General features: G+C 42.6%; 1 pseudogene; it reads right to left on the bottom strand.

Annotated features, from left to right (window-relative positions):
- On the bottom strand, nt 1-24880 carry LOC132058003 (UDP-glycosyltransferase 86A1-like; annotated as a pseudogene).

The raw sequence follows: 24880 nt of genomic DNA, 5'->3' as shown, positions 1-24880 counted from the left end.
TCAAGCTAAACTAACCTTCATCTTCAATTCTTCAACAAACTTGTCAAAATTAACATTGGATGATCCATTCGGAGCCTGTGCCTTAAGAAATGTCTCTGTCATGCGCAACAGTCTTCCTTATATTACTCAAAGTCTCTTCACTCATCAAATATTTAATCTTGTCGCGTACTTCCTCTCTCTTGATCGACTCTCCATGACAAAGAATGATCCCAACTTTCCAATCATAAACCACTAAATGTCGATTAGCCAATTGACCAGTGACTAGTGGAAACAGATCAATGGCACTCCACACCAAATACCTTCCACTACGGAATTCCATCCACAGTGGCTCAAGAAACCTCTGATTGCTGAATGTGAAATCACACTTGTTTGATTGCACCATGGCACGATCAACCCTCGACCCTTCACCTTTTCTTCATATCCAACGGGCAAATTACGTTTTTCATCATGACCTAAAAAATTAGCCCTAAGTACCCAAATGAAATTAACTTCACTATGCATAAGTCCATGAGCTAGTTCAAGAATATCTTCTTTTGTTAATAAGATGCACACCACCAAATGAGACGTACAAGACCGAACGACGGGGCTTGGTGTCGAGCCATTGGGTGCAATCGAACTCGAACCATAGGCTACTCAGAATAGTCAGTTCAGTGAAATTGGCGAACACAAGTGGACCAATTGCTTAGAATTGTGTTGTTCTTGAATTGATGTGATAGTTTCGAGTTCAAGTTTGAGTTCTTGAACTGTGTTGGCTATTATTATATCGGCTTTTCGAACATCTTGAAATGCCTTGTAGATTAATTGGTGCACCACTGAATTCTGGAACAAGAATGGCAAGTCACTTGCTTCGATAGATTTAACTCCAGGAATATAATCAACATCGTCTTTGCGATTTCTGTTCAAGAGTTATAGTGACATCAATTTAGTAATCCTATATACTGATAGTGTAAAGAAAATACATTAGAATGATTGAAATGTCAATTTGACAGTGCTAATAGGGCTACATATACTATTTGATCTTTTTTCTCTCTTTCATTCAAATAGGGGAAATGTGGTCCTTCACTAGTATAGTAGATATGAAACTAAAATAGAAACATAATGTACATTCTTTGCTTGCCTTGAGGAAAATTTGAGGGACAAAGATTTTAGCCAATCCACTAAGAGAAAGAAGGAGAAATATTGCAGGTTCATGAGAGGAAATTTCTGTTTAGTTTCTTTGTGTTAGTATGACCATTTGCTTTTAGATTTAAGTATCAAAATTGTCTCTCAATTTGCCACAACTTTAAAGGAGCAAATACTCAAAATACCCCTCAACGTTTGACCAAAATCCCAACTACACACCTAACCTTTGCGTTGGTCCTATTACCCCCTGGACAATTTTTTAAAATGCCTTTTTCTTTAATAGTGCGTTGATACAATATGACAACCCCTAATTATTGCGCGTGCCGTCATCTTTACGCCCATTTTTTATTAATTTCCGCCCACGTCCATCCACATCTTTTCAAAAAAAAAAAAAAAAAAAAAAAATCTCTCATTTTTTATTAATTTCAGTATGAGGATCCAAAAACCCATACCCAATTCTCCTTCATCATCATCATCATCATCTTCATTAGGAGTTGAAAAAAAAAATCACACCAACTTCCTCAAATCTGATCCAAAAAAACCCAAATGTGAAAGGAAGCTTCCTAACACCAAGTAGAACAAAGTTCATCCATTAATTTGATCAAACAATCAAGAATTTAAAGAAACCCACTTGGTGTTCTTCATAGCGTTCTCCAAATTCCTAGCAATGAAGTTTAATTTTCTCCCAAATCAACTCAAAGAATTAGTGCTTAAACAACTCCAACAAGCAACAAGTAGCAACTCCAAAACAAGCAACTTCCAATCGCATTTTCTTTAACAAGATTAGATTTTCAACCTTGTTTTTTTTTTTTTTTTTTTTTTTTTTTTTTTTTTTGAATTTGATTTGGGAAAACGAGTGGATTATAAGAATAATCACTATCCTAGCTCTAAATTTATAATGGGTATTATTTTGACAAAAAAAATGGAGATGGGTATTAAAGGGTGAAGAAGAAGATGAAGTAGCCTAAAAATGGAGAATTTAAATTTATCTATGTGGCATCTGTGGCGATCCCGTTGGCATTTTAAAACACGTCGGATGCTTTTTTTAAAAAAGCTATAACGCGCTTGGGCGGTGTAGTCACGTCTCTGTCCACATCGGCAAAAAAGGAGCATTTTAATACTGAAAAAAATTGTCCAGGGGGTAATAAAATCAACGCAAAGGTTAAGTGTGTAGTTGGGATTTTGGTCAAACGTTGGGGGGTATTTTGAGTATTTTCTCACTTTAAAGTGTTACAAGCTTTTGTGGGCATTTTAAAGTTTTTTCCCAGAACTGAAGAGTAATTCATATTTACATGGCCTCACCACCCATATTTCTAGTCTAAGGGTATTTAAATTTTTGAGTTATAGGTTTTGAATTCTAAAAATGCAGCTTATTAGGTGCAAAATAATTTGGTCAGAGTTATACTTTATAAGAAACTAAATTAGTGAAAATTCTTAGATATATTGATTTAGTTCACTAATTGTGTTATATTGTTAGTGAAATTATATTTTTACAACCCGAATTTTTCAAGTTGGCAAAAGAAAGGGGTATTATTTTATGCTAATTTACTTTTGATGTGAAGTCTGTTAAGTAGAAAGGAGCATATCTACTCCACTTAATTAACAGTAAGGACATTTTTGTTTCCAAAAGCAAACTGATAATATGATTGTTTTACCAATAGTTTAGGGATATATCTGGTCTACTTAGCTAATGGTAAGAGTATTTTTGCGCTAAAAATAAATGCTTAGCATAATCGCTATATTTTCAATAGAGCACATTTGGCACCCCTTTTTTTTCTCTCTTTCTGTTATTGCATAAAACGTAAAGTTCAAAAAAGATACTATATGAATTTGGCTACTTGCAGATGAGGGTTCACTTGAAAAATAAACAGAACTAGTATACGTACCTGCGCAATGCGCGGAAAGTGTTAAAAAAATATCATAAAAGTATTATATTATTGCTTGATCATATTAAAAAAATTATTAATATTAATTACAGTCCCAAAAAGCTTGCAAAATAATGGTTGGACATATGCTATTAACCACAAAAACTGTCTACTATACCAATACCACATCACCAAATATTTGGACTTGTAGATATAAGAAGGCAATTGGATACATTTGGCCAGGAGCACCATTACTGTCTTTGAGGGATATCATAAGTTAAGACATCTTCAATAAACTAAGAGACAAATGCCACTAGGTACTTGATGATGACTGTATCTACATATGTATTTAGTTATAAGATCATATGAGGAATACAAATTGATTTATCAGTGCACCGGCGAGCTAGGAGGACGCGGTCCGAACCAAATGCTTATAAGAGCTAAAGTCATATCATCTGTAATTTCTGTAGCAGGAACCAGTTATTTGCGAAGACGGTCATTCTACAATCAAAAACATCCATAGTGTAATCTCCACCAATACAGGTTCTAAAGGTTTTAAGAAAAAATAAAAAGTCCGTAGTACTGTTTTGCCACAGAGCAATCTAACATTGTTACCCTACTTGAAGAGTTAAGCAATCAAAAATGTGTGTTTTTTTTATATAAGTTGCATTTATAAACGTCCACAGTAACCTCTTAACAGGATATGGCGAGACAGTTAACACGAAAACTTCTTTTTGTTCTTTAGTAACTCATACCATTTAAAAGTACTAATATCCATAAGTAATTATGATTTGACAAAAGAAGTTATACGTGACATCGATACCTATACCTATTAAGTGAACAGGGAGTTCATAAGTTTGTACTTAGAAAACATACAAAAGGTTCTTCCACAGCAGAGATTTTAAATTCTAAAGAACTCTCGACTCTTCACTTATGAGCGTTCTATTGTCAACTTAATCAAAAGACTAAAAATTGCCTCGAATAAACTTCAACTGCCAATTTATGTCGAGCAAAATCATTCCAAAAGTAAATCATTTCCGGCACAGAGTGATTATGTCTTTCTTTTGCTTTCATGTTTTTTTTTCAAAATATTGCACCCTTATTTATATATATTGATTCATGCTACACAACTCATATTTTGAATGACTTGATCTGTATTTAGAATCCTTCTTACTTAAACTCTATCTGTCAATCATATTATACAGGACCAATTATTTTCTAAAGGCTCTTGAGAATACCTTCATGTATATAATTCCTTCATGGAGAAAGTCATTTTGCTATAGTGTACCAAAATTTACAAAAAAGTGTGTATACGGTCAATACCGGATATAACGTAAACCGATGAAATGAGGACCGAGGGAAAGAAGAGAGGAACGTGCCCGATGACATTCGAACTGAACCGGAGGGGCGCCTAGACCGGAGCTGAGCAAGGACACCATTTGGTCCACCACCTTTATCGTTGGTCCGCATAGCCGTTGATCCGAATGGTCGTTGGTCCGGTATAGCCGTTGATCCGCATGGCCGTTGTTCCGGTTTAGCAGTTGATCCGCATAGCCGTTGTTCCGGTGTAGCCGTTGGTCCGTGTGGTCGTTGGTCCGGGCAGCCCGTTGCACGTGAGCCACGCGTCGGTAGCGTCTGCCATGGTCGCCCACCAACCACGCGTGTGTCGACGACGCCGCTCGGCCTAATCCCACCAAATCCGTTCGGTCAGTTCTCGTTATTATTATTTTATTTAGTTCACATTGTACAAACCCATGGGGGCAAGACTATAAATATGGGACACCCCCTCCTTTGGAGGGGCCGGCTCCTTTACCTTTCAAGAACATTTGCAAGAAGAATCTCACATATTTATTCTCCTCTCATTCATTCTACCAAGGCCATTTCTTTAGAATTATTGCTAATAATATAATTCATTGCTCATAACGTTTACATCTTTGGTCGCTTTAGCGGTGAGCCTTCAAATCTATATTTTCTTTATCTTACATACGTCGAGTTGTGCACATATCCTATACCCCATTTACAAATTCAATTGGTTATCCGATATCTAGGTAAAACATTTGGCGCCCACCGTGGGGCTAGGATAATAGTTCTTAGTCTTGATTCTTATCAAACTCATTTAAACCGTAACCCCTCGTTCGTCTCGTCAAAAACAAATCTATGGCTGACGTCGGGCAATCCGGTCACGTTAACAACACCGAAATTGTGGCGGCGGTGGGCGCGAACGACGGGGCCGCCGAATCCCCGCCGACCCGAACCCCGTCGACTCGGCGAGGGCTCAATCGGCAAAACACCGTGGATCAAGAGAATGTACCCCTACCGGCCCCGATCCTCTAAGAACTCATAACTCCGTTACATTGTCTCGGACCCAAAGCCGGCGGAACCGAGGCACCGAATGACTCGCATTAATTTGCGTACGATTTTCGAGATGTTGCAAGTGAACAAAGAGCGAATGCCGAGCAAGAATGGCGATTGCGGTGCAAGGCGGACAAGGGAAGCCGGGGCCGAAAAGGCCAATGGTACGCGGGAGCGGAAGGAATGAGCCGCGGTGGTCGAGCGCAATGATTCACGGGGCCGGTCTCCACCGAGGTCCTAAAGATGCTCGAGACTTTGGCAAAACGGTGGGATTCGACCGAGAGGCGTCGAGACATATAACTCTCTCACTGGACCAGATACGGGGGCCCCGCCTTTGCCGAAGGGGCCGAATTCGAAAAGGTACATTCAAAGGCCTTTCCCACCGAGCGCGGCTCCAAAACTCGATCCCAAAGAGGTTCAAAATGCCCGACATACGAAATACGACGCACCACGGACCCGCACGAGCACGTGACCTCATATACCGCGCCATAAATGGCAATGATATGGAAGAAGACGAAATGAGTCGGTATTGCCGAAAAAGTTTGGAGAAACTCGTCGAAGGGAGCGCCGACGTGGTATGACCATCTACCCGAGCACTCGATCACGTCGTTCGAAACGTCGGGCCGACGCCTTCGTAAAGGCCCATGCCGGGCAATCAAGGTGCGCAGTTCGTGGGTGCCGACATCTTCCGATTACACAAAGGGACGACGAGTTACTAAGGAGTTCGTCTCCTTGCCCAGAGGGGAACGATGGAATTACCCCCGTGCCGAAGAACGTCGCACAAAGCCACGCTGTGGGCTCAATATGCCAAGCTCGGTCGCCTCGGCCAAGTTGAAGGAAAAACTTGCTAGAATACGAGGTAATACGGGCCGATGTCCACAATCGGTACGAGTCGAAGATTCGGTAGAGGATGACCAGCCGAGCTCTCTCCGCAGAAGGGGTAAAAAATGAACGGAAGCTTCGAGAAACCGACGGTGGTTACGAAGCGAAGTCCCAATCGACTAGAGAAAGGTTTCGGCCATACTCGCACCCGGAGCGACCAAATTTCAAGACGGAAAAATCGAGGGAAGGCCCGAGCCGCCTCTCCGTGGCCGAGGATGTAACGACACACGTCCGCCGAACAGCCTCGGGGCCCTCGTTCGTGTCGATACCGGAGTTCGGCAAGAATAAAGGTCCTCCAAGGATTTCGGAGTACAACTTCAACGTCGACTTCGGATCTTGTCTCGGCCATCTGGCCGTGTTTCGGATGTTCGGTGGCCGAAGCCACTGGCGACGGATCCCCGGCAACGGGATCCGAGCACGGGTTTGCGAATATCACGGAACCCACGGTCATAAACCGAGGATTGCCGCCCCGAGAGAAGAGGTAGCCCGGTTGTTGAAAACGGCCACCTCCGAGATCTATTGGAGCGAACGAGCCAAAAGCCATTATAAGCGAGAGAAGTTCATCGAAGGATCGAACCCGCCGAACACCGCACGTGATCAATATGATAGTCGGGGATCGACGTCCCTAGGTGTCCGGTGAATGAAGCGGACAAAGATCTCCGTTGTTCGGGAAAAGCGTACCCGAGATCATTTATCCGAGCTTCCATCTCCTTCGACGACGCGGACGCAGGGCGTCATTCAACCGCATAACGACGCGTCGGTACTTCGTACTTATCTTTAAGACTATGGTTAAACGTATCTTGATTGATCCAGGTAGCTCAGCCAACATAATTCGATGGAGAGTGGTCGAACAGTTAGGACTGCTCGACCGAATCGTACCGGCAACCCGGCACTCGCGAGATTCAATATGGCGAGCGAAACCACAAAAGGGAGATCTCACCGCCCGTAAACATCGAGGCCACCATTCAATGCACTCGACCCGTTCTACGGATCGGCGGGACATGAAGTATAACGCGTTATCGGGCAGACCCCGGATACAGCATGAGGCGTGCCAACATTGCATCAAATGTCAAATTCCCCACCTCGGGGGGAGGAAAAACCATCCGCGCGAGCAGCCCGCAGAAAGCGAGATGTTCGCCGCAGAGGAATCCGCGCCCCTACCGAGGGAACTGCTCAAGAAAAAAGTGGTGTAACCGAGAGGGAGCCCCCCAATAGCAATCAAAGAATATCGGGGCGGATCCGAGTACGGAGAGGACGACTTCGACGCCCCGATCTTTGTCACGCCAGACGACTCGACGCAACCAAGTCGACCATACAGGCCGGGAGCGCATCATTCCGTTCGAGTTCCTACCAGACAGAAGGCGTATACCCGGGCACGGGGCTTTACCCCGAGCTCGTGCACAAATTACCGAGTTTTCGAGCTAACGTCGATTGCTTGCACGGTCGCATATAGATATGACAGGTATATCACCGTAAGGCTTCCACACAAGCTCACTGACCGTAAGTTCTCCCGCGAAGAAAAAAGCGAGGCCCATGTCGGAGTCAAAGCATGCCTTCATCAAAGACGAGGTAACAAAGCTTTTTAAATACGGGTTCCATCCGGAGGTGAAATATCCGGATTGGCTCTAATGTGGTAGTGGTGCCCAAAAAAGGTAATAAATTTCTACGCGCGTCGATTATAAAGATTTAAACAAGGCGCCTGTCAAGGATTCATTCCCGCGACCGCACATCGATAGAATGACCGACGCCACGGCGGCATGAAATGTTAAGTTTTCTTCGACGCTTACTCCGGGTATAACCAAATTGACGCACCTTGAGGATCAAGAGAAACATCCTTCATAACCCGATACGGGACTTACCGTTATAACGTCATGCCTTTCGGATTAAAACGCCGCAACTTACCAACGCCTAGTTAACGGAATGTTCGAAGAACACATAGAAAACGATGGAAGTTTATATTGATGATATGGTTGTCAAGTCCCCGGAAACGAGGACCATCTAAAGCATTTGGTGTGAAACCTTTGATGTGCTCCGATACAATATGAAGCTTAACCCGAGAAGTGCGCCTTCGGCGAGGGTCCGCAGAATTTTTTGCTTTCATGGTATCGAACCGGGATCGAAATCAACCCGACAAAATCAAAGCCATCGAGGACATTGAGGTCGCGAACAACATAAAAAGTGGGTACAAAGGCTCACCGGAGAATAACCGACCGAGTCGCTTATCGAGGTCCTCCGACAATGCCACCGTTTCTTCTCTTTGCTCGTAAAGAAGAACGACTTCGTTCGGGACACCGAGTGTCAAGAGACTCGACGAGAGCCGAAAAGGTATTTCGACCGCCCCCCGTCGCACACACCGAAGGCCGACGAGCCACTTTTCCTCTACCTAGCTGTCTCCGGAGTAGCGGTAAGTGGCATTTGGTCCGAGAGAACTCGGTACGCAATTCCCTATTATGTGAGTAGAACTGGGGGGATGCGTAAACCCGGTATCCTCATTTGGAAAAATTGGCGTTAGCATTGGTAAGCGCCTCTTAAAAACTCAAACCTTATTTTCAATGCCACCCTATACGTGTTGTGACCACTTATCCTTTGAAAAATATCATGCATAAACCGAGTCGTCCGTAGGTTAACAAAATGGGCCGTAGAAATTAGCGGCTACGACATCGAGTATAAACCCCGAACGGCATCAAATCCCAAGTCTTGGCCGACTTCGTAGCCGACTTTGCCCTGCCTATGGTTCCCGAGGTCGAGAAGGGAACTCCTCGCTGACCTCGGAAGAAATCACGGGCATTTGGACTCTACATACGGACGGGCCTCGAACCTTAAAGTGTTCCGGCCGGGAATCGTCCTCAAAAGTCCCACGGATATCATTCGACGCCGATTAGAACGTAAGTAAATTGACTAACAATGAAGCCGAGCATGAGGCTATGATTGCAAGTTTGGAGTTGGCTCGAAGTACGGGAGCCGAATTCATCGAGGCTCGACGCGACTCGCTCTGGTCGCAAACCAAAGTAATGGGGTGTTTTCGAGGTCAAAGACGAACGGACGCAGAGGTACCTCGAGAAAGCCCAAGTGGTACTCCACGTATTTAGAGAACGGACCGTGCAAACATACCGAGGGAGTAGAATGAGGCCGACGCTCACAATTTAGGATCCCTCGTTAACGGGGAGGTCAACCCCGCTCAACAAAGACACCCGACAAACACGGCCATAGAGACCGGCGCGCCGAAATATGTACGACGGGCTTGGATTCGGGATGGCGCAACCGGCACATCGACTACTTGCGCGATGGTAAGCTCCTCGGGACCCAAAGACCGCGATCGCCACGGACCAAGGCTGCACGCTTTGGCGCTAGTGGACGACCGCCGTATCGACGCTCCTTCCTGACCCCCCGGCCAAATGTTTGGGGCCTAGCGAAACGGAGTACGTGATGAGAGAGACACGAGGAACCGCGCAACCACTCCGCAGGCTTGCACGAAACAGTCGGGGCCGATTACTACCGGAATCGGACGGACGAGGACGCGAGAAATTTTGTCCGAAAATGCGAGGGCCGGCGTAAACATGCCCCGATGATCCATCGGCCCGGGAGCCGCCGCACTTGGCCATCTCACCCCGGCCTTTCATGAAGCGGGGAACGGGACATCGCGGGCCCGCTACCCCCAAAGCGCCGTGCGCCCGTTTCATTCGTTTACGACCGACCATTTTTCTAAACGGGTCGCCACGTGCCTTCGAAAAGACAAAAGAGAGTATGAAGGATCGACTATACGGGATCACATCATCCGCCGTTTCAAAGATCCCCGCCGAGATAACTCGCGATAACGGCCCTCGCCCGCGGGCAAGGTCAATGGGGCTCGAAGGATCAACATCAAGAAAATCGTATCAACTCCGTATCACCCATGCGCGGAATCTGATGGTGTGCGAATCCACGAACAAAACAATAATCCAAAGTCCGAGGAAGAGGCTCGTTCGCCGAAGACCGTTGGAAAGACGTATCGCCGAGGTGCCGCGGGCTTACAGACCACATCCAAGTCGGAAAGACCGGCGAAACTCCATTCTCGTTGGTTTACGGGCCGAAGCCTTATCCCCGCAAGTTTCGGCGGGTCGACCTCCGTTTCGGTGTACTCCACCGGGAGTCAAACGAGGTAGCCAATGGCCGTGAAGCTTGACCTCGGCGACGAACTACGCGAATGCGCGTCTATTCGCATAGCGGCCCAAAAACAAAGAATGGAAAGATACTACAACCGTGAGATCCACTTTTCTCGCATTTCCAAGCGGGGGACTTAGTGCTTCGAAAGGTCACCTGCACACCAAAACCCCAACGAGGTGGCCGGGTCCGAATCGGGAGGGCTCGCAAGGCGACCGGTATAACGGCAAAGGATCGGCTCGCTAGAATCAATGGACGGGCAACGACTACGCAACAATCGGAACGTGGCTCACCTAAAGAGATACCATCGCTTAAGGTATGGGCCGTATTCTCTCATTAACCTTTCCTCATTGCAGGAAGTCGAGAACGGATGGAAAATAGAATCTAGCCCGAAACACGCGTCGCACTCTTTTTCCTTAGTACGATTTTGTCCCAAAAAGTGGTTTTCCGACGAGGTTTTTTAATGAGGCAAACAAGTACGTGTTACCGAACGAAAGCGGAAGAACATAACAAAGACTCTCACCCGACCTCAAGGCTCCTGGGACGCGTCGGGGGAGTACCATGCCCACACCGAAGACGACACCAATCAAAATATACGGAACATCCAAAATTTGCTACGGCAAAATAAGGCCCGCCACCGGGCACAAACTCCAATGTGTGGACCAAACGATCATAATGAATCGTGTCTCATCCAAAATTTGCTACGGCAAGAAATAAGGCCCGCCACCGGCCACGCCCCCAATGCGACCAAACGATCACAACGAATCGTGTCCCATTCTTTACATTTGCTACTACAGTAGGAAGAAAGAGTCAAAAACTACCATATGTACAAACGTTTCGCGAAAATAAAGTTAATAATAGTCAAAGTTAACAACTTCCCTTTAAATTGTACTCGCCAGATAGTAAAGGCAATCGGCCCAAAAACTCAATAAGACCCCCAAACGGGGCCGCCACTCGTTAGCCAAGGCCGAAAGGCACCGCCCCAAAACAAAGTTCAACTAAAATGTGAACTTTAGTGAAACGGTCTCGAAATTTAGAGACGACCGAACTCTCGGCGAGTCGAGTAAAACCGAACAAAGATGAGAATCTAAGGACCCCGAGTCACCTTATCATGAAAACGGACCAACAATCGCAGTAAAGATAATGACAAACATTCAAACGAAGAAGCTGAAAAGATACACTTTTCATTTATAGACAACGGATGTTCTTTACATCAAGAAAAAGAAAATGAAAGTTCTATGAAAAAAATGAAAAATAAAAAGACATGCCAAAGTAATGGCTCTACACTATCCGGCATACGGCTGGGAGAGGACGAACGTCGACTCGGTCCGCCGAGTCATCCGACTCTGCACCCGAGAGCACTCGTCTTCTCCTCCAACTTTGGCTTCCAAAAGACAGGTCGGCGTTCTCGAGGCCGTGCTCAACTTGCTCGGTGCGAGGCGCCGAGACTTCCACTTCTCATACCGCGACACACAGACGAGCTTCCCGCCGCCTCCACACTTCTCCATGCTCCCTCCAAATCGGCTTAAGCCTTAGCCGCCTTTGGCTCCAAATGAGTCTTGGCTTCTTTCGAGGTCATCTTTCACATGTTTGGCCGCGTCCCGCCCCCGCCCTGCGTCGTCCATTACCTTTATTCGCCCCCTCGAGTCTTGCCTCTAATACCTTCACATATCCGGCCCGCTCCTCGGCCTTTTCTTTCCAAAATCCCCGTCGCGCTCGTTGAACAAGGCGCCTTTCGTACCGAGTCAGCCGTTCCTCTCGAGCAAGCCCGCGCGTCAACCTTTCGCCGAGCGCTCTTCTCCCGGTCGGGAAACCGTGGCCTCGAGTTCATCCGACCGCACAGAATCGGGTTTTATCCCTAAGTAAGTATGCATCTTGTTTCGCCGAGACCAGGTTGTAATCGGTCATGGCAGCCAAGTCGCTCGCTCAAACGACTCGCTTCTCCTCCTTAACCGCATCAAGCTCGGGCGGCGCATTGGCTAAAGACGGCCACCCCGCTCAACTCTCCCTCCTTCTCCCCGGGCAGCGGTGTTGACATTTCTCCGTGTCCCCGCCCGGGCATCGAGTCGTCCCCGGAGATCGTCTATCTCGTGTTGGACACGAACGAAGGCCTCGTTAACCAAACACCACACTCGGCAGACAACATAAACGAAACAGACTTCAGCGGTTAAGACGGCATTCGAGAATAAAATTTACAAGTATGGTTGCGGACCTTACCCTGGCCGCCCGCGTGCATACCCCTTTGTTGACAAGGTACCGCCATGACCCCGCCATTTTGCGTTTGTCCGAATCCAAGACAAGCAGGCGCAAATAGCTCGCTACGCCACTAGGCGCGATAAGCCAGCCCGGTGGCCGCCGACTACCGCTGATCGGTTCTCCGAGCATCCACGCCGGAAGCCGGAAACATTCACCAAACTACTTCGGCACCGCATTCGTGACGTTTCCGTCGTCGGCCTAGCCGGCCCGGGAATAAAAAGAGGCGACCGAAGCCGTCGCTTCGCGCGTTTGCGAGTCCCCGAGAACATGTCATCAAAGTCATCCACACGCGGTTTGTCGACGCAACTCGGGGAGCCGCCTCGCCGCGCAGCGTCGGGCCCACCGCCCCGCAAGTTCGTACTCGGCGCGGACGAACAGCGCCCACACACCCCCGATCCTACCAAAACTTGACGTGGGCACCCGACCCTACAATCGAGCGAGCGAACCCGCCGACTCTTCTTACCGCACATATGAACCACGCCATTTTTTTTTTTCGACAAAGACAATATACATAGCACAACGGCGAACATAGACTAATAAGCTTTACGACCATACTATACGTCGACGGGGACAATCACGAGTACAAAACAAGCATCGTACATATCCGTCTACGAGCCTCTAAACATAGTATGCTATACATATACATAAGCGGGCCGAGTACCGCCGTGCCCGAATATATACACCAAAGTAGTACCAAGAAACCTGGGCTCCGAACAACCGGAGCGCTCGCAAAAAATGCCGCCGAGCAACTCCTAGGATCAACTCGGCCATCACGACTCGCGCGCATGAAAACGCAGCGCGCCCATACGAAGGGCGTCGTACAAATAGTGTACCGAGCATGTAAGTATATTAAAAATGAATATAAACAAGAAAGATAGATTATAAGTAACAATATCGAGGGGTCATGATATATATACCGAGATAAGAATGTAAACCCGGCATAGGAACGCCCTTTTCGTGTCGGGAGTCACGCATGCTATTTTTCCTTTTTCGGGAAACAAAGCATTCTTTCATGTATTAAAATAGAATTTATATCATATCATAACGTATTATGCGCATGTCCGTAAGATATCACGGGGTATCGCTATTAAAGATAAGACATCATAGTATCATAGCATATAGTATATCATAAATATCATAGCATAGCATAGTATATCATAGTATCATAGCATAGCATAGTATATCATAGTACCGAATATATCGGCTCGCCTACATAGTATACTCCGTCCGGCATCCCGCGTCCGGACGATATCAAGTCGGGCACGCACACGCACCGCGAGTATAGCCCAACAATATAGCGTCTCGCTCTTTTTCCCGCTTTTCTCTAAATACATTTTTATACATATATATATATATATCATAGTACGCAGTGGGAGCCCAAGAGAAATCGTATTTATCGTAGCGACGTAAGTGTTCGGGAACCTCCGATTATATTATGTAATACCATATGGGCGCTTATCTCACCTCGGGCGGGGACGATGATCATGCGGCGAGACTATCAACATGTAACGTGTCATAGCATATCGTGGCATAGACATGGCATTGCCGACATCGTAGAATCATAAAGGTGGAATCATAGTAGTCAAGGGATCACGTCTTCATAGATCACTGCAGCTTTCGCTGGATCATAGTATTCATGTGATCATAGCATCGTAGAATCATAGTCATTACTTTAGTCGTTAAGACTTTCAATATTGTAAAACTCGGGTTTTTGAAGAAAAAGTTAATATTTTGAAAAAGATTTGTAAGCTTTTTAGAAAAGAAAAGTCATGCATCGAGATTAAGGGTTTAATTAAAACAATTTTCGTTTAAATAGTCGAAAAGAGTTGTCCAAAAGTTTCCTTACATTATAAAACGAAAGTAGGCTAAATGGAACAATAGGAGAGAATTGAATAAGTGGGCCCACCTCGAGTCAAACGAGGCTAGCGTATCAAATTTACGCATATTACAGCTCATGGCCACTGTGAGGGTCTTGCACCGAGTCTTACTTCAAAAGTTTCCGGTCGTTAAAGGTTTTTCCGACATTTCGCGCAAGTTCTAATTCAATTTACCGAGTAAATAGTAACTATTTTCAATCTTAGATTCCGAGAAAAGGAATGGTCCTCGGACACGTAGTCGACTTAGTACGTCTAAGACATGCCATAGAAAGAGCATGGCCTTTACATACCTCGTTTCGCTCCTTACGGCACTCCAAATTCAAGTCTAACTTCGCTAAAATCTACAACTGTCACGGTTACCAAACACAATTGAAGGCTTTAGATTGAGTTCTTAAAACAACACTTACACTCTAAATTTCATGAAGACTTCCTCCGTAAATACATCATTCCCCAAAATCATCTTAGCCAATTCTCATCATCACCAATCCCATTCAACCCTACGAAACTGATTAATCATAATATCGCAACAATAGTAACAATTTCCAATTTCAACTAAATACGCATTCTAACAACTTAATCAATATACTACTTTCATCAAGACCTTCCAACTCCAATGAAAACAATAACAACCTAATAATTCATATACCCAACAAAACAACATACTAGCCTCATAATCTTCCATGCATGCAACATTCATTATATTCAAATTACATAACTTCCACCACAAGCTTCCAACTACTACAACTTCACTAAACTCATTAAACTTCTATTTGCAACATAGAATCTAGCACACAACAACCCACAACACACACATATATATATATATAAATATACCACACACTTCCATCTTCATGGTCTCCATAGTTTCTACACTTAACAACAATAACCAACACACAACACAACACAACACAACATATAACACACACACATCCACGTGTCAGCCCTCAGCCACGGCCACACACACACACGCTTCTATCTCATGAATTTCATCTTACCATACACCACAACATGCACAACATCCATAACATACAAAAAGAGTGATGAATTCTTACCTCTTTACTTTAAATTCTTCACTCGCTTCAATTTAAACTTGCATGAAATACGAGTCTTTCTTGCCCAAATGAACACTCCACCTCGTTGTGCACCCTCTACTTAGCAAGAAATGATTTTTGGAGAAATTTTGTAATTTTTTTTTTCTTGGAACTTCTACTATGGCCGAAGGCGTCTTGTTTGTTTTTCTCCTTCTTTTTTTGTTCTTGCTATTTCATGAAATTTCTAGAGATTATGAGAGAAAGATGACTTAGTCGTCTACTTAACGAAGCAAATTAAACCCGCGTATGGCTTCGAAGCTACGCTTGGCCGGTCTTCCTCCTTCTCTTTTTTTTTTTTAATTCCAAGCCCAATCGTTGGCTAATTTCGTAATTCATGAAAATAAATTTTCCTTCTCGATTCCAAATTCGCCCTTCGTCTTACTCCATATTTCCACGGGTCGTATTGCGAATTTTCCTTTTATGCCCTCGACCTTTCCTACAATTTCCGCTTCTAAATCCTTTATAGGCAACTCATATGCCAACAAAATAAAATATGGCCTTTCTTATCGTCCTCCCGCAATTATCTCGAATTATCCAATCGCACAAAATCGGGATGTAACAACACCCGCGGCTTGCGATCTCCAGCTCTGCCGCCTTTTCACCGCCTTGCGGCGACCGCTTCCGGATCTTTTCTCGCGGTGAGTATCTTCGAAGAAGTTTCGCTCGAAATGTCGACACAAAGTCAATCGGCCAGAAGAGGACCTAGCGAAAGTATTTCTTCCGCACCGGGCGGGAACCAACGGCCTTCGCCGACAAGGAACGGGCCGAACGGAAAGCCGCCTCCGACCGGGGTCTGAAGGGGCCCGAGCCGACCCTCCGAACGACGATGTCGGGCTCGGCCTCCTCCTCGACGACGGCAACACTCGTGCTTTCTTCCGTTTTGTTGTCGCGCCTTCTCGAAGTCCTCTTTCTTTTGGCGGCATCGTCGGGGACACGGAAGAACCCGCCGTGTCGGGCCCGGATGACGGTGTAGGACGAGCCGGTTCCGGTTGCGGCCTCGAGGCCACCGAACCCTTGGCAAACCCTGAAGGCAAAGAATGACGGAGATAGTGAATTCGAAGGGCCACGGGCGAGAGGGAGCACACAAACACGTAATGGAATAAACATATTACCGTGGTTTTTGCGCCACCCACCGGCCACGGAACGGCGCGGGCCCGTGTCCGATTCTCGTAGGGGTCTTTGGCCCGGAGGGGCGGAACCCCGTTCGCTCGCATCGTTTATGACGGAGGAACGTATCCGTTGGTGAGTAAAGGAAAAGAGAGCGATGAGTCGACAAGATCAAAGAAATGAATAAAAAACAACTAAATGCATAAGAACGATTGCCCAAAAATTCGAGCTTACGCTTATTGTTCCATTCCTCCAGGAAGGGCATGTAGTCGGCGAGGATGATGTCCTCGGTTTCACTCGGACGTACCTCTAGCCGGCCCTATCCCGGTCTTCGTCCATCTTCGAGAAAAACCGGATTCGATTCGCCGACAAGTTTAATCACGCCGCCCCCGGAAGATGCTTGGGGGAATACGAGGCGTTAAGTGGCTCGGCGAAAATTCCTTCTCGAGCGTTATTGGCGAGTAACGGAGGGCGGTAACGACCTCCGAACGATCGGGCGATTCGTGCCGGAGTCACCGTAGGGGTCCCGCACATATCGAGGATGACCAGGATCAATCGGAGGAGTCGGTTTTGAGGGTGAAAGGATAAGTGTACACGTACAAAAAATCCTCCTCGTAGTCGATGTGATTCGTCCGGCCGAGGTACGAAAACCCTCGCCGGCGGGTGTCCCACCGCATTCTCGGCCGGACCACGTCGAGCTTCTCCTCGGTGATCGATGAAGGATATCGATTCACGTCGTATCCCCCGTCCGAAACCGAGAAGGCTTATCGACCTCAAGGTCTTTGTTAAAAGTTGAATTTGGCCGGAATAATGTCCGAAACCGCGAGCTCGATTTTAGCCGGGGGACGGGGACCCGGATCCGGGGGTGACATCGAAGGAACTTCCGTGGGAAGTGGACTCGGACATCTCCAAAGTATGAAAGGAGAAGGGTTTAAAAGTGAAAGGGGAAGAAAGGAGGCGGTAATTCAGGGATGACGAAACAACAGCAACCGGACCAAAGCGATTGGCGAAATCAACCTTTTTGCATTAATTTCGAGTTAATAGGTCAAACAGCAAGTCAGATGCAGCAGATAGCAATTTTTGGGAATGTGAAGGAATGTAGAGAAGAGAGGAGGGAAAGAGAAACAGAATGTGAAAATGGTAAATGAATAGGTAATGGGCCTTATATAGGCGAGGAAGAGGAACGATTACCGAGGGTGACCAATCGAATAGCGCCGCGTGTCCCCATCATTAATGAGAGGCGACTTAACATGACGTGCAAAGGCGGTTGGCGAGAGGCATTACGTAGTCATTCCCGCCAAAATGTGAAGATAAGAACGAGCCGTCGAGTCACCGGTTTTCTAAGGTTATTCACTCCCCCGTTACCCCGACGGATCGGCATAACGAGGAGTGAGGGGCTATCATGTATACGGTCAATACCGGATATAACGTAAACCGATGAAATGAGGACCGAGGAAAGAGAGGAACGTGCCCGATGACATTCGAACTGAACCGGAGGGGCGCCTAGACCGGAGCTGAGCAAGGACACCATTTGGTCCACAACCTTTATCGTTGATCCGCATGGCCGTTGTTCCGGTTTAGCAGTTGGTCCGCATAGCCGTTGATCCGCATGGCCGTTGTTCCGGTTTAGCAGTTGATCCGCATAGCCGTTGTTCCGGTGTAGCCGTTGGTCCGTGTGGTCGTTGGTCCGGTACAGCCGTTGCACGTGAGCCACGCGTCGATGGCGTCTCGCCGTGGTCGGCCACCAACCATGCGTGTGTCGGACGGCGCCGTCGATCCTAATCCCACCAAATCCGTTCGGTACGTCCTTGTTATTATTATTTTATTTAGTTCACATTGTACGAAGCCCGTAAGCAAGATTATAAATATGGGACACCCTCCTTTGGAGGGGTTGGCTCCCTTTACCTTTCAAGAACATTTGCAAGAGAAGAATCTCACATATTTATTCTCCTCTCATTCATTCGGCCAAGGCCATTTCTTTTTAGAATTATTGCTAATAATATAATTCATTGCTCATAACGTTTACATCTTTGGCTGCTTTAGCGGTGAGCCTTCAAATCTATATTTTCTTTATCTTACATACGTCAAGAGCAAAGCACATATCCTATACCCATTTACAAATTCAATTGGTTATCCGATATCGGGGTAAACAAAGTGTACTCCTCATTCCCACTTTTACAGGGCTTCCATGACTAAATTAATAAGCACATACTAATTATGAGATTCAGTTTCTTTTAGTTGTGATCCTCTCTCTACACCATATTTAATTGGACACATATATATAAGTAGATGCTTCCATCATTGTAAAGTTGATTGGTATTTACTTGTTTTTTGACAGTTATATTAAAACATCCCCTAATCTTCCTTTCAGTTCATCAGTTTTATCTTTACAAAGGCCAAGTAAAGCACACTCTAGTTTGAATGTTTGAGAATCTTATTCCATCTAACTCATCCTTGTGCATCACTAATAATGACCTCAAGATTCTTATTACTTTTTTTTTTGGCCTCACTTGTTTGGCATGAAAAATAAAATTAAGTGATAATAACATTCTAAGAGCCCGTTTGGATTAGCTGAAAAAAGTGGCTTTAAAGCATAAGTGCTGAAAGTTATTTTATAAATAAGCAGTTACGTATTTGAATAAAAGTGCTTAGAGGGTTTTTAGAAGTAAGGATAATATTAAAATTAACAGAAAATATAAAGGATAAAAGGGTAAAGTTATTGGTCAAACCAAAATAGCTTTTAAGGCAAAAAAAAAAAGTTGGAGTTGAGCAACTTCTTGGTTTTGACTTATTTTAAGCACTTTTTAACTTAATTTAAATTGCTTTCTATTTTTGCCAAACACTCAAATAAGTAAAAAATGACTTATAAGTTGGTTTGACTAACTTATAATCCAATCCAAATGGGCTCTAAACCCCAGTAAATGCTGGCTACTTAAAGCATATGCAAAGAAAAAATAATATTTAAGCTCGGTACCTGCACTTCAACTACATATATAGACGTTCGTTGGCAGGCCCACAGATTTTAACTCTTCCACTCGAGAAAAGGCCATAAATAGTCCCTTATCTATGGGAGTGAATCTAAAGTGGTCCCTTAATTATATATTTATCGATTTTAGTCCTTTAACTATCCAAAAACTTATTAAATTTGGTCTCCATCTATTTTTTTATACAAACAGCGTACAAACTCATAAACCTTCGTGAGATTAATCGTTAAACCATTCCTCAGACCTATATTTCTCTCTCCCTGCTTCTTTTTCCTCAAGTTCATTCTTTAACCTTAACTTTTTTCCTCAAGTTCTCTCTCGCGTTTCGTAACCGATAGACTGTGTCGGTTAAAACTGACCCAGTCCATCGGTTTTATTAAAAAAAAAATTAAAAAAAAAGCGACGGTCTCACATCCGTTTTTTTTTTTTTTTTTGAAAATTAAAGAATGAAATGTAGGAACTTGGAGTCAAAACCGGGTATGTTCCTTGGCATTTAAGGGCTTTACCACTAGACCACTGATATTTTTTGTTCATATACTTACATTGATTTAATTTATACTATTTTTTCGCTCTAAAAACTGACGGACTCCGTCTCCGTCAGTTTTTTTATAAAAAAATAAAAAATAAAAAAACGACGGACTCCATCGGTTTATTTTAGAAAATAATATAACAAATAATTATATTTTTTCGCGCATTTTTGTGTAAAAAATAATGGACGCAGTCCGTCAGTTTTCTTAAAAAAAAAAAAAAAGATTTAAAAAAATTATTGAAAAAACCATCTTTCCGACGGTTTTTTCCATCGGTTTTTTTTCCGTCGGTTTTTACCAGTTTTTTAGTAGTGTTTGAGAAGAATGGTTACGTAAATTTTGTGCTTGAGTTTGTCTTTTCAAATTTTAGAGAGGCTCGAGAGCGACACCGGTCTTGAATGCTCTTTTTTTTTTTTTTTTTTAACAAGAGAACTTGAGGAAAAAGAAGCGAGAGAGAAATATAGGTCTGAGGAATGGTTTATTGATTAATCTCACGAAGGTTTATGAGTTTGCACGCTGTTTGTATAAAAAAATAGACGGAGACCAAATTTGATAAGTTTTTGGATAGTTAAAGAACTAAAACCGGTAAGTGTATAGTTAAGGGACCATTTTAGACCTACTCCCATAGATAAGGGATTATTTATAGCCTTTCTCTCTTCTACTCCTTCCCAGTATCTCGTCTTCGTAATTGCTTTGTTTTCACCTCGATTGCAGTCAAAAGCAATCCATCCTGTTCAATTCATTTACTCCCTCCATCCCAAAAAGATTGTCTTCATTTAACTTGACACAAAATTTAAAAAATAAAGGAAAACTTTTGAAATGTGTGGTCCAAAACAAGCTTTAATATTCGTGTGGTTGTAAATCATCTCATAAAATTAAATTGTTTCTAAATATAAAAATGTGCCAATCTTTTTTAGACAAACTAATAAGAAAAGGGAGACAATCTTTTTGGGACGGAGGGAGTACATTTTTATTCAGCCTTTGGCCAAGAAAGGAAATAAGAGTATCTGAACAACACAGAACAAGCAAAGAGAAAAAAACAGAAAGATGGATAAAAGATTTTTTTTTTTTTAAAAAAAAAAAAAAAAACAGAAGATTATTTGCATAACCTTGTACATCATATGAGGAATTCAAAAGATGCTAACAATACCTGCAATTATCCTCGAAAACTAACCACTTCCCAACAATCATTTTTACTGTACAAAGAGAGAGAACACAAAATGAGAATATCATATTCAAAGTAGAAATTTTGGGTTAAAACAAGTAAAAATTTTGGATCAGAAATGTAGTAATAAACTTTTTAGCTCTTGAATGAAATAAAAACAGAAGTTACCAATCATTAACGTGATGAAGAAGGATAGACGTATACCAAAAAATAGATGCTTTCACTGGACATGAACTCTGATTATTAAAATTATCAGATGCACCTTGTCATTAACATGATGAAGAAGGATAGACGTACACCAAAAAGTTATAAAAATAAGCTTCCATTCAACTGTAGTAGTGTGAGTAGAAAAATCGAAATTTGGAAAATGAATAATAGCACACCTCGGCTTATAAAACCGTCAAACGATGTATCTGCTGGTGAACACTATGTAACAGTAATCAACATAGTACAAACAGTTCTTCAAATTATTAACAGACATAGAAGTTCAGTTTACAAATATAAAATCTTGAAATACAACTCTCACGATACACATGTTCGAGGTCATGTGCATGCCCCTATAAATTGAACAACATTTTTGTCCCGAAAGAAAGAAACATGAAATAGGAAGCTGGAATGATAACACACTTTTAATAATAAAATTCAAATCCAAGTCAGCTTCATGAATCACGCTAGCTACATCCTCCAAGCATCGGCATGAACAATTTTTAAAATCATATTATACTAAGTGTAAAGCTGCTAATTAATTCAAAAGTTGAAAGAGAAAAATGTCCATAAAAAATTGATGGACAATTTTCACCTTTTAAAAACTAAATTATTTATTCTACATTTAATGTAAAAAAGACGTCATTTCAAATGATATATCTATATTTACAACACATCCTATAGATTTCATGTTTGCGTTATTTTAAAAGTTTTTAGTTGTTCAAGCCTGTTTGGATGGGATTAAAATAAGCAGCTTATAAGCTGGAAACAGCTTATAAGCAAAAAAAAAAATAAGTTGGGGTAGGCTAACTTATTTTTTTTTTTTAGCTTATAAAAATTTGTTTTCGGTTATAAGTTCGCTTTAGATAAGCTAAGCCAAACGGACTCAATTATTTTTTTTGGGCTTATTTTATGCACAAAATGGTTTTAAGCTGGCCAACCAAACACTCAAAAAAGCTGAAAACAGCTTATAAGCAACTTATAAGCCAATCCAAACGGGCTCTAGGACTAGTGTATTACTTATAATGAAAAGACCATTAAATATAAAAGTGAAACTTACATAAATAGCTACCTTTTATTGGCTTCTGACTAGATATAACTATAAAATGCAAAATTACCAAGCGTAACTACTTTTCTTTAAAACCGCGTATATTTCTGTTTTTTGAAATATAGAGAAATACAGTGAACAGTAAACACGCTCCAGTGAAATCAGGAGCTATTTATGGAACAGATTTTTTGAAATACAGTGAAATACACGGAAATACAAAATCGGGTTGAGTAAAAATAGGCTATATTTTTGGAATATATTCTTCTTTTTCATTTTAAATGGTAAGTTAAATTAAATCAACCATATTTCACCCATTCCATAACAGCTCACGAATCTCTCTCAACTTTTATCACAATCAAAACTTTTTGAATTCAAAAACCACTAAAGATCTGAAAACTTCCAAATATAGAAAAATATACGCTGGAATACAATGAAATATGGTTGATTGTTTAAGAAATATAAAGTTGTAGTATGCGTATATACAATGAAATATATCAGAAACTATTTCATAAATTAGAAATACAAAATGCAGAAATACATTGAAATACAAAAATCGTGAAAACAAAGTGGAGTAAAAATAGGCTCTACAAAAAAAAAAAAAAGAAGATAAATACATTTAAATACAGCGAAATAATACACTGGAATATACTGAAAAATTAGATATCCTATTTGTTGATACACTGAAATATACTGAAACATTTTATCAAACACTTGGTGGGCATGAAGCTCCACAACTCTCATCAATGGTGTTTCTACAACAACAACCTATTCTCTTGCTCCTAGATGATGCTATAATATCATATTGCTATAATCAATACTATTCTTCATCACTCATAAGATAAACAACACCACATGATTAGCAAACATAAGAAGGATTTTCCTCTTATTTCGGCCTATCCATGGAGATTTAGCAAACAAATTGTTATGGCTGAGCTTCGGCCATTGGCTGGAGATCCTCCACTGCTTTTCTTGTTGCCACTAGTGTATTTTTGCTTGGAGTATCAATATCCGCCATTAAAATGGAGAGTTAGAGCTTATTGAAGATACTCTAACAATGACTGAAAATATTTTTAAAAAACAATTGAATGAAAAGTGAAGGTAAAGACGATGAAATTTATGACCAATTGAAGATAAATACAACAAATAACATAACGAAAATTAGTTACCTGTAGAGATTGGGTAACTGATAAGGAAGAAGAAGAAATCGTGCTAATTATGGTGAAGAATAATGGGAGTGAAATACGGTTGTGAATTGAAGATGTGAGAGAAAAATATTTGAAAAAAAAAGAGATTGTGGGTAAGTGGGAGAGAGGTACCTTATTTTTAGGGAAATACACTGCAGTTACAAAAATAAGTTATAGATGGTAATTTGATAAATAATTAAGCTACCAAAAATAATTAAAAAAAAGATAGCTATTACTAATAAATAAGTCTTAAAGGTAGTTATGGGTTGTAAATTTTCCAAAAAAATAGTAATAGCCCAAATAGAAGCATCTTTTTTACCTTCAACTATAGGGTTCCCGCTTGAAATCATATTCTGCACAAAGTGTGTCATAAAATCAGGAAGCATGGCATATAGTTGATCCTCGATTCTGCCCATAGGAATACTGTATGCCTGGTATGAACAAAAACTTAAATTAGTGTCATACTTTATATGACAAAATTGAAAAGTGAGCTATAGTTTAAAAGATAAGAACACATATAGGGTTTGCATCCCGAGTGTAGCTGGTTAGGCATTGAACACCTCATAAACATGAGTACGCCAATTGGTTTCTCCTTCCAGTCCTTAGCTTTGATTCTATTCTTAATATTAGCAACGGTATTGTCGAGGGACTTAGTCCAGGATACATTCTTAAAAATTGGTGCACTATTGGCAACCTGGAATTTGGTCAGTTATAGCCGCAAACGCACTAAAGTCGGGAGTATTGTGCTCCTCATGGTACAAATATTCAGTATACATGAAATCTAAAAAGGTTGTCATAGTACAATGGCATACAAGCTCGGATGATGTAAACTACGTTTTTCGTCAAACTACAAAGAAGAAAAATTGTTAGTCACTTCTAAAAGAAAAACGATTTATGTATTTTTAATTCGGATAATGCAACATATATATCATAAGTTCATACCTGATGGTTTCAATCTTATCATTGTCAATGCAGTCCAACAAATGGATGATGTCTTTTGGTATGTTTTGTCCAATAATGGCTCTTAAGACATGTTGCAGATTTGTTAACGCATTAAGTAGCAGATCTGTAGACAT

This window comes from Lycium ferocissimum, chromosome 5 (genome assembly GCF_029784015.1).
Source record: "Lycium ferocissimum isolate CSIRO_LF1 chromosome 5, AGI_CSIRO_Lferr_CH_V1, whole genome shotgun sequence".
Lineage (NCBI taxonomy): Eukaryota > Viridiplantae > Streptophyta > Magnoliopsida > Solanales > Solanaceae > Lycium > Lycium ferocissimum.
Note: the sequence above shows the minus strand (reverse complement) of the source record. Positions and strands in the feature narration are given on the sequence as shown.